This window comes from Aedes aegypti, chromosome 3, assembly GCF_002204515.2.
Source record: "Aedes aegypti strain LVP_AGWG chromosome 3, AaegL5.0 Primary Assembly, whole genome shotgun sequence".
NCBI lineage: Eukaryota > Metazoa > Arthropoda > Insecta > Diptera > Culicidae > Aedes > Aedes aegypti.
The window spans coordinates 183,846,596-183,858,795 of record NC_035109.1 but is presented as its reverse complement, the minus strand read 5'-3'; positions in this window follow the sequence as shown (position 1 = coordinate 183,858,795).

Below are 12,200 nucleotides of genomic sequence, written 5' to 3'. Positions count from 1 at the left end.
AGACAGCATCGCGAATCGATCACGTTTTGATCGATAGACGGCACTTCTCCGACATAACCGACATAACCGACGTCAGAACCGTGGCGCTAACATTGACTATCTAGTGATGGTGAAACTGGGCCCAGAACTATCTGTCAACAACGATATACGGTACCGACGCAGCATCTTGCCGGATGATGGTGAACACGATAGGGCCCCTCTTGAGGACTGCTGGAGGACAGTCAAAGCAGCCATTAAGGGGGCAGAATCCGTCATCAATTTAGGAATTTTCAAAAGCAGTTTTTTTGTTCAAATTCATGAAAATTCACATGAAAATGTGTTCACTGTATTCTATTTTCCAAATGAATACTAGTGATTACATTTTCGTCGAAAACAAATCAGTTTTGAACAGAAAAACTGCTGTTGAAGTTTCGATGATGACGATGATTACGATGACGGAGCGTTGAACGTTAACAACGCTGCCGAAAGCATTGTCGGATATGTGGAACGGAGCTCAAGAAACGATTGGTTCAACGAAGAGTGCCATGAGGTTTTTGAGGAGAAGAATGCAGCACGGGCTGCAATGCTGCAGCATGGTACGTGGCAAAACGTGGAACGATACAGACTGAAGCGGAAACAGCAAACCCGCCTATTCCGGGACAAAAAGAGCCGCCTAGAAGAGGTGGAATGCCAAGAGATGGAGTTGCTGTACCGTTCTCAAGAAACGCGGAAGTTCTATCAGAAGCTCAACACATCCCGCAAAGGCTTCGTACCGCGAGCTGAAATGTGCCGGGATAAGGATGGGAGCATCTTGACGGACGAACGCGAGGTGATCGAAAGGTGGAAGCAGCACTACGATGAACACCTGAATGGCGCAGAGAACACAGACACAGAAGGTCATGACAGCGAAGGCGATGGCTACGTCAGCACAGCGGACAGTGTAAACCAACTAGCTTCCACGATGGGAGAAGTTAAGGATGCCGTTCAACACCTCAAGAACAACAAGGCCGCTGGCAAGGATGGTATCGAAGCCAAACTCATCAAGATGAGCCCGAACAGGTTGGCCGCTTGTCGACATCGGCTGATAGTCAGAATCTGGGAAACGGAACAGCTACCGGAGGAGTGGAAGCATGGCGTTATATGCCCTATCTACAAAATTTGTCCCCTGGAGGGTGAAAATTATCGTGAAATCACTATCCTAAACGCCGCCTACAAAGTGCTATCCAAGATTCTTTTCCGTCGTCAATCAGCTCCACAATGAACCAGATCTTTTTCGTGCGCCAAATTCTCCAGAAATGCCGTGAGTACCAGGTCCATACGCCCGAGAAGCTCACAAGATTGATTAGAGCTACGATGGTCGGTGTGCAAAACTTCGTGAAGATTTCGGGCGAACACTCCAGTGCGTTCGAGTCTCGGCGGGGACTACGGCAGGGCGATGGACTTTCGTGCCTGTTGTTCAATATTGCGCTTGAACGTGTCATGCGGAGAGCCGGACTTATCAGTCGAGGCACGATTTTCACGAGATCCGGACTATTTGTTTGCTTCGCGGATGACATGGATATTAATTAGAGAAAATTTGAAACGGTGGCAGATTTGTTCACCCGCCTTTAACGCGAATCAACAAGAATCGGGCTAATGGTGAATGCGTCGAAAACAAAGTACATGCTGGTAGGCGGAACTGAGCGCGACAGGGCCCGCTTAGGAAGCAGTGTCACGATAGACTGGGATACCTTCGAGGTGGTGGACGAGTTCGTCTACCTCGGATCCTTGTTGATGGCTGACAACAACGTTAGTCGAATGCAATACTGTACTCAGAGTGAAAGGGAGTAACGAAAGTAATGAAATGACAAGATGGATAGAATCGCAAGCGAGCGACAAGAGAAATGAACAGAAGTTGAAAATTTGTTTTTAACAGAGGTCCATATGTGTGAACAACAGAATCGAAACGATAAATCGTTGCCTAATGTCCTGGTCTCGAACGGCTAGATGTTGTAGTGTTGGTCACTACTAACACTAGACAGACAAAAATTTGTCGCCTCGACCTGTTAACTATATTGTTCGGCATATATAACAGTTCTATCGATCGTTGGCATATTTTCGGAGATTGATACGAAAGTGACGTTACATATTGGATTTTTCGCGTCTAATCTCGCATACCCCTAATTTGCCCAAGTGATCCTATTCGAACTGAAGTTAAATTTCTTTGCCAAATTGATTCTACATTTATAAGGTTTAATCACCGCATGACTTTAATATTATGAAAATTTATTGGCTTTTCTCGGCGAATGCAATACTGTACTCAGAGGGGAGTAACGAAAGTAATGAAATGACAAGATGGATAGAATCGCAAACGAGCGACGAGAGAAATGATATTTTAAAAAAACAGCTAAAAACTGTTGTAAATTTAAATTTATTTTCATGCACATATTTGGAGCATCAAAATAAATGTAAATTTCCACGACCAATCTACTATTTTCCTATTGAATCCACTTTAAATTTACAAGATGATGTAAAACTCAAGCATTCCTAATTGAAAATTAAATGTATATTCATAAAGGATTACATGATGCAGTAACAATACATGAATATGGCTTATTTTTTAAAGTACTCTTCAATGTAGTGTAAATTGACATTCAAATATTTTTATCTGCATGGGTTGACAGCTTTCAATTGACGTACCGTCAAATGGGGTAACTTGCAACAAATTTCAACTTCAGAGCTATATGGATGAAAAATTTGAGGATTCAGATGAGACAAAAACCATCTAGTACCCTAATCGCCACGTGAAAAACACCCCGCGGTATTATTTCATCAGTATTTGGTATTCTGGGATCAGGAGAGACGAAAAACATACATTTTTCATGCTACCCCTGATGTGGGGTAACATGCAACACACAGTGCTACCTGAAGTACACTATTGAAAACTTAACCTATATCGTTTCATTATGATTATTTAATTTTTTATGCAGTAAAAGTATGACAATAATCAAAAACAGCTACTGTTTTTTACTGTTTTTTTTTTTTTTTTTGAAAAACAATTTCAATTGAAAACTTCATTGGTATTGCATAAGGTGTCCACACGGGGAAATTCCAGCACATCATATTTCTTGACAGTTATTAAGAAGCTATTAAAACCTTTTAATGCAACTTTTCTACAAATACAATTGTACTTTAGTTTATGCTTCACATAACTTATTTTTTATACATATTTAAATCAAAACGACGTATCGCATATTGAAATGTTTGTTTTGAAATGGTCTCTGTTGGTGTTCTGAAACAACTTTTATCATGCTTCATGCTGAAAGTTCCCAATGGCAGATCTGCATGTTAGTTTTAATACAGATTTTCAAAATTTTTCAATATTTTCAAGAAGAAAATAAATCTAAGTCTAATAATAATGCGGTTCATGTAAATTTTCTAATATTTAGTATCAAACGTGTATTGAATTAATTACGGTACAAACATTTTAATGTTACTGAACAAATTTATGTTCAAACAATTGAGATCAAAATAGCTGTTGCAAGTTACCCCACAAGGGTAGTCAAAAACGTTTTTGAATTTTTATAGTGTTCAAGCATCAAATTATCAAAACTTTTATATTGTTAATAAGTACACTACTAAGTACTATAATTGCTAGCAAATGCCTCAAATGACATATTTCTACCAATTGTGTGGTACGAGGAACGTTTTTCAGCATAAATTTCATGCAATCCAACGTTTAATATGATTTCACCTTCAGCAAACAAAGCAAAAAACAATGCTCAACCATCGCCAAAATCTTCTGTTGTTTACCTGAGGCCAATAAATGGCGGAATAAATTATAAAAATTCAACTCAAAGCTGAACGAAACGACAATTCGGTTACATGTCAAAGTGTTGCAAGTTTCACCCCTGTTGCAAGTTACCTACCCCGTTTGACGGTATTTGCAAGAACATATTTAAAAATATATTTTCTCTTAGGGAGACCAAAACCTACCAAATTCTACCGAATTGCTCTAACAAATGTGATTTTATTGCTAAATGGACCTCAGACATTTAAAACATCAAAATATTTGCAACATTTCTCGCTCAACATTACTAAAGGACCTATGTACAAATGAGAGATTCTCTCCTCTCTCGCTCTCTTTCAATTATAACAGTGGAATACTAAAGCTTTTGGCTTTCCTTGGCTAGTGTTTCATACAAAAAACGCAACAGAGGAGGTTAATGTGACTCAGTTATTGATTAAAGAGAAAGTAAACAAAGAGAGCCTCTCAATGTTAGATAGGTCCTTTAGAAAAGTTGAGCGAGATTTGCTGAAATAATGGAACTTATCTATTCGATGATACATCTGTATTAAAATAACATCGAAAAATTTAGAATTGATGGAGTTCTTCACGTTGAATTGAGAGCGCCAAAATATCATCTGTCAGTGCGATTATTGTTAGTTTTCAAAACAACTTTACACAACTAATTTGGGGTCACTGAATCCGATTATGCTTGCCAAATTACCAACTATACAATGTTTAACGCCATTTCCAAGGGAATTTCCAAATATCTAACACAAATTCAATTATTTGAACAAAATGAGCAAATTTCTACAAATTTTACAACTATAATACAATCTTTGTTAGGGATATATTTTATGCATCCTCATAAACTTTTAGGTTAAAGCCATGTCCCAATCCTTGTTTAGAAATGAAGTTTTTGAATGTCTGCTTACACCACACAAAACTTGATTCTGGAATTTTAAATTATTTTTATAGAAATGAACATTTATTAACACAAACAAACTTCACAACACACAATTCAACAACAGTTAATACCATCATTTACCACAGTATTAGTAAGAAATAAGACTGTGTGACACGATGCTCAATTTCTCCTAGTGATCCTTTATAGAGAGATAAGCGGAAGTAAAATGGAATGATTTGCCAACAGACCAGCAGTGCTGATTTTGCTCGGCGTCGAGAATAATATTGTAACACGAACATGACTTCCTCATTGGGGTCATGCACAAATTACGTCACGGTCCAAGGGGGGAGGGGGTCGAGCCAAGCGTGACAAGGCTTTTCAAGCGGATTACATTACTCTTCAAGAAAAGTTCAAAACAAACATAACGCATGTTCGTTTGGCTCACACTTTGACAGCTCTCGCTGCTCGATTGGCTCACACTTTGACAAAAATGTCAGCTTCCGGATTACTAATTTCTCCCTACTAAATGTTAAATTGAATGATACAAAGAATTAACATCAAAATAAGGTCTTATCGATGTTACATAACACATCAAAATAAACCATTGAATGGGCGGGCATATCTACAGCACCTACTAAATTATGGATGTTTAATTAAATTAAATCAATTAAATGCAGCAAAATTTGAAATTTCCAATGTCCGATCCGTTGCGTTGGTTGAGCTGGGCGGGCTGGATTTGCCAACATGAAAGCGTTTCGCACTGTACCTACCTATGCGAATTTCAATCAACACCTTTTCGGCATCGTCTATCTTTAGCTTTTCTGTTTTGCTTCCTCATTCGCTCAACCCATATTTGCTGCTGGTTGGTGAATACCGTAACCCGGAGTCAAATTGAACACTGGGGCCAATTTGATCAGATTGAAACCAAATAGTAAAGCCTTCCAAGGCTATTGAATATTTCGTTAGGATTATTGAGACGTTCAATGTAGTCGTTAAACTTCCAGTCGTCGCGCGGTGTGCCACCATCAGAACCACCGCGCTGCTGTTGTGAACGAAAAGCGAGGTTTTTTTCTGCAGTGTTGTACAAAATACAACAACGCGACGACTGAAATGTTAAAGATGATATTTTGCTAAACCGAGCTTCAAGTCTGTATGAAGAAAATCAACCATGTAGGGGTTTTCCTTAGCCGAGTGGTTAGAGTCCGCGGCTACAAAGCAAAGCCACGCTGAAGGTGTCTGGGTTCGATTTCCGGTCGGTCCAGGATCTTTTCGTAATGGAAATTTCATTGACTTCCCTGGGCATAGAGTATCATCGTACCTGCCACACGATATACGAATGAGAAAATGGCAACTTTGGCAAAGAAAGCTCTCAGTCAATAACTGTGAAAGAGCTCATAAGAACACTGAGCTGAGAAGCAGGCTCTGTCCCAGTGGGGACGTTAATGCCAAGAGAAAGAAGCCACATTAAACCTCTTCTGTTGCGTTTTTTTTTTGTATGAAACCCTAGCCAAGGAAATTGTCTTTTGATCTACATTACGATATACGTAATATCGAGTAAGGGAGGGTTGCCTTACTCGATATTACGTATCTCGATATCGAGTTATAGAACCATATAAAAATTTTGTATAATGAAAAACTTACCAGAAGATTACTTTTGTGGGAAGACTAACATTCATGAAAATTGAGTTTTCAATTAGTAATGTGGACTTCATTCTTATACCGCAATAAACTACCACAATAATAGGCAAATAGTCCTATGACAATATCTGAATCACGCAGGACAAGTATTGAATAATGATCAAATTGCCCCTGTTTTACGGTAACAATTTTATAACTCTTCAAAGAGTGCGAGCAGATACACTTTTGGGCCCGGCGGGGTCCTACCTCCGATGCTGGCCGCTCAACATCTCTGCCACGATCTTCATGGTCATCTTCATTATCAATGGGTAGAGTACCTACTGCATCGCGTTTTGTTGGCCCCATGTGCGGTAATCGCGCTCGTTTCGTGTCGATTTATGGTTTGCTTTGCTGCATTGTTATCAGCTGCAATATATTACTTCATCGCTACTGGGGCTGTTTGGATCGGTTTTTCTTCTCTTCGAGCATCAATAATGTGGGTCACCAAGAGCATCGTCATTAACCTGGCATTCAATTTCTGTTTAGGCGTAGGTTAGTAGAGGTGTTGACTAATGTTCATTACTGAAACTTATCTGAAACCGGGATACAATCTCAAAAGAGATCCAAACTTTTTTGTTTATCGTAACGATCGATTTGATGGGGCATGATCGGGAGTTGCAATCATCATTCATAGGCGTATTCATGTTCTCAATTGGACCCTGGCTCTAAGCCCCTTTGGTAATTATCTAAAATTTTGAAAAAACCTCAAAAGCCAATTCCGGCATTGAAAGAGGCTAACAAATGTGGGCCATCGTTCTGTTCAAAATGACCTTTTCTAAAAGTTTACTTATGGAGGAAAGCAAACTGATTGGACGATAGCTAGAAGCTTCTGCAGAATTTCTGTCTGGTTTTAAAATTGGAACAACCTTAGTATTTTTCCATTTGTCAGGAAAATATGCTAATTGAAAACATTTGTTAAATATATCAACTAAGAATGATAAGCTACTTTCTAGAAGTTTCTTGATGAGGATGTAAGAAATTCCATCATCGCCAGGAGCTTTCATATTTTTGAATTTTTTAATAATAGTTCTCACTTCTTCCAAATCAGCCTCTCAGACATTTTCGAAAACGTTCTCTTGATTGAGAATATTTTCGAACTCCTGAGTAACTTGATTTTCAATAGGACTAGTAAGTTCTAAATTATGTGCGCGCTATCAAACTGCATAGCAAGTTTTTGAGCTTTTTAGCAATTAGTTAGTAATAATTTGTTTTCCTCTTTCAATGCCGGTATTGGCTTCTGAGGTTTTTTTCAAAATTTTAGATAATTTCCAAAAGGGCTTAAAGCAAGGGTCCAGTTGAGAAATCTTATTTTCAATTTTTTTTCTTAATTGTGCAAAACGTTTCTTGATTTCTTTCTGCAAATCCTGCCATATAATTTACGTAGCAGGATCGCGAGTGCGTCGAAATTGCCTTCTCCTCACGCTTTTAAGGCGGATCAAGAGTTTAAGATCATCGTCTATAATCACGGATTCAAATTTTACTTCACATTTTGGAATTGCAATGCTCCTGGCTTCAACAATGAAATTTGTTAAAGTTCCAACATCAAGATTAGAGTCAATATATGTTTCATATATATTCCAGTCGGCTCGAAAATAATTGAAAGTGGAGCTGATAGGATTGAGAATCGCTTCATGGGATATTTGAAATATAACAGGGACATGATCAGAATCAAAATCAGCATGAGTAACTAATTGGCTACAAAGATGACTAGTCGGTTAAAACCAAATCAATCGTAGATGGATTTCTAGAAGAAAAAAACATGTAGGGGTATCAGGGTATTAAATTGAGAAATATTCTGTAGAGCACTCATCAAATAAAATTGGGCCGTTGGAATTACTTTGTAAATTATTCCATGACCAATGTTTGGTATTAAAGTCACCAACGACAAATATTTTTAACTTATTGCGAGTCATTGCGTCTATAAATGATGATTGCAACTCCCCCACATGCCCCATCAAGTCGATCATTACGATATACGAAAAAGTTAGGATCTCTTTAGATATAAGCGATTAGTTTTCGGTTTTTCAGCGGCACCTGAACTTTTTGTAAAGTATGTGGAGACAATTTTGGGAGAATTCCCATGGGTAATTGTGTTTATTGATGATATTTTCATCCATGTTTCCCATACTGCAACATTAAAGGTATTTTAAAATTTTGAATATTATGTTTAAATGTTAGATTTTGATAATTTGATTTTACAGATTCGTACTGATATTGTAAACCGTCGACTAATCGAAAGAAACATTCCAAAACAGTAAAATGTGTCTCCCAAACTGATTTTCTCGGTTTAACTTAATATCGAATGGTGTTCGCATTTCACAAGAGAAGTTACAAGCTATCAGAGATTTTCGGCAACCGCAGTCTGCGAGAAGAAGTTCGAAGCTTTCTAGGTTTAGTGATATTCATATGCCGTCACATTCCAAATTTGGCAACTATTTCCAATCCGCTAGTAACTCTGACGAAGAAAAACACAATATTCAATTGGACGGCAGCACATCAGAAAGCGTTTGAACTACTAAAAACCAGTTTACTAAAAGAAGAGACCTTGGCTTATTTCGATCCTGAGTTTTTTTTTTTCTGTTCGGAACATAAACCACTGCGACCAATAATTGATCTATTGTAGTATATCCCGTGTCCTTTGTGTAGTGCATGTCGTTTTACTTTGTCACTATCGAGAAGTGATAAAGCATTCGGTTTTATTACAGTTGTAATTCCTAACTTGATCACAGGAAAGGATTCTAACTGAAAGGTTCCTACCCTTCGAAGAGTGTGGAGCATGCACTCTCCACAGGCGCGCCCCTTTATCAGGCAAAATCGGATCCCTCGATAAAGCCAAGAAATTACACCGATATTGTCCATGCATCAGAATCCTAGTCCTTACTTCTTCAAACTAGAGAACGAAATAAATAAAAGATTAGAAAACAAATTGTTGAATTCGACTCATTTTTTTCCTTGTCTCAAGATCATTCTCGGCAACTGGGAAAACCGAGACTTGTCACTTTCAACAAGGTTTAAAATGTAACAAGGACTGAAAGTGTTCCTTTGATTACTATAACATCCTGTTCTCTTCGTTTGAAGCAGTCAGGACTAGGGTTCACTGGTAGATCTTTACCCCATAACGCACCACGAAAAGGTGATCTACCCGCGATCCTGAGTTAGAAACATTCGTATAGTTGCTGATACCAGCCCAGTCGTTTTAGGTGCAGTTCTGTTTCAGAAAGCAAGATCAGGAGAATACAACAAAATTAGTTACGCTTCAAAGATACCGTCAGATGTAGAAAAATGATACGCCCAAACGGAACGTGAAGCATTAGCTTTAGTATGACCACCAGAGAAGTTCCATTTTTACCTATATGGGAAGCTTTTCTGGCTCATAACAGACCACTTGTAACGATATTCGGAGACCGATCGAAACCTTGTGCTAGGATTGATAGGTGCAAGTTTAGATTGATGTCTTATGACTATAAAGTGATTCATAGACCTGGAAAATCCAACATTGCAGATCCATTATCTAAAATGTGTCATAATCAGACCTTATGCCCAAGTAGCTACGATGAGGAAAGTTAGAGAATTGTAAGTTTGATTTCGTCTGACTTTTATCTTGTAGCGATTCCAGTTGTTGGAATAATCGAAGCCATTAAAAAAGGCTTACTTACACAAACGCTGGCCGAAGACATTAGCTTGATACAGATTAGTTGCAAATGATATATCAACTGACGGGCAGATGATATTGAAGAACCAGAAAATTGTCATTTCCAGAAGTCTTCAGAAGAAAATTCTACAATTGGCCCATGAACCACATCTTGGTATCGATACAATGAAGCGGCGATTGAGAGATAAAGTTTGGTGGGTGCGTATCGATACGATGGTGGATAGTTTTGTTGAGGAATGTCATGGATGTTTGCTTGTTTCGCAACCATCGGTGGAACCTATAACCCGTATTGAAATGCCATTCATTCATGGAGGAAAATTGCCATAGATTTTATGGAAGTATTAAATGGCATTCATCTTTAGGTTGCAGTAGACTACCATTCAAGGTTTCCGGATATTGAAATCATGACTTCTGCAACGGCAAATCTGGAGATATTCAGATTACGCACCATCTTTTCAAAATACGGATTCCCAGAAGAAATTGTGTGCGATAATGGTCCACCATTTCAGTCAAAAGAGTTTTATAGTTATTGCACATCAAATGTTATTCGTATTAACCATTCAATTCCTCATGCACCATTTCAGAATGGTCTAGTAAAACGACAGAACAGGACCTTACTGAAAACTATACGGATTAGTATTCTTTTGGCTTATCAGTTTTTTTTTGGGTTACCGAAACACTCCATACTCCATTACTGGAAAATCACCAGCGGTCCTCATGTTTAGTAGAACTTTGATGGACAAATTACCTGAAGCGCTGAATACGCAGGAAGATGAGAAAGATTTGGTTACCAGTTTTGACCAAATTAAAAAGGATAAAGGAAAGCAATATGGTGATTTTGAAAGGAAAGCTAAATACTCGAAAATTGACGTCGGTGGTACTGTGCTACTGAAGAACCAAATGAGCAGAAAGCGATAGACATGTTAACCATGTAACCAACGAATTACATCAAGCCGTCAGAGTTGCTCGTTGTCACTATCAACGCTTAACATTTGCTGATTTGTACAGGCCGTCTACGATACAATTCGGATCGTTTTATATCACATCAGCATCATGCTGTCTACTCCATCACCAGCGCATTGATGGCGATAGTCTATGGATATCAATGATGGGTTAAGTTTAGCCTTAAATTGAGTAAATAAAACGGCAATTTATCGGTACAATATTTTTGATAGTGCTGCAGACGGATTGAAACTATGTGTTGGTCACTGAAAAACATTAATAGCTTGGATAATTACCACGTGATTAGTCTTCCAAATTGCCTTTGCATTTCGATGCTTTGATGTATAAAACAAGGAGAAAGAGAATGCACGATCCTTATTTTCCAATCTAACAAGGCTTTGATTTGCTCCAATCATTTCGGTGAAAATACTGTATCATTTATTTGAATCATTTGTGGCTCCTTCGACTTAGCGCACTAGGCTGCAGGAGAATAACAAACATTGTTGGTAGGCTTAGCAACGTTAGCAACCAAGAATGTTTTCTTTTCATTGCAAGGTCAAAAAGTGCTTGTCAGTACCTATCCAGTGGATGAATCGGCGCAATGTATTTCTTCTGATTCCATAAAACTAGGTGCCAAACCAAAGCAATTAAAATTATTGACAGTCTGATCTGCAATGTTTTTAAACATATATAGCGGGGATTCGCTGGTTGGAACACGACTGCCTTCCATCAAGCAAATCCGACCCGTTAGTTGGAGCGACTAACAGCTGGTGAAAATGTTCCAGACTAACGCATCTGGAGCGCAAATCCTCACGAAATATATGCGTACATACACATTTGTTCTATATAGGGATACTTCAATGCGCCGGTACTCAGACGTCAAATCAGTTTGACATCTTTTCTTGGCATTCGAGTGATTTTAAGTTGGATTTTTTCCAACCAGCGAACATCTAACCAACGAGTCATTCCATGTAGTGGACCCCCAGCGAGCGAATTCCCATTATAAATTGTCTCTTGCCAATAGGAAATAATTTTCTGAGTTATGTGATGTTAAGCTAATTTTAATACTGCAGTACTAGCAGAATATTGCGTTTCTTATAAAAATTTCCGTTCTGCGGTAGCCGCCAAGTTCTACCGCAGCTGTCAAAGTTCTGCCGAAGAGAATCATTGTATCATTGAACGAAATCATCTAATCAAAGTATGCTAGTAGAGTCAACAGCTTTGGAACACAGCCGAAAACAACAATCATCAGCATGGTTTCCAAGGTATCATAGTAG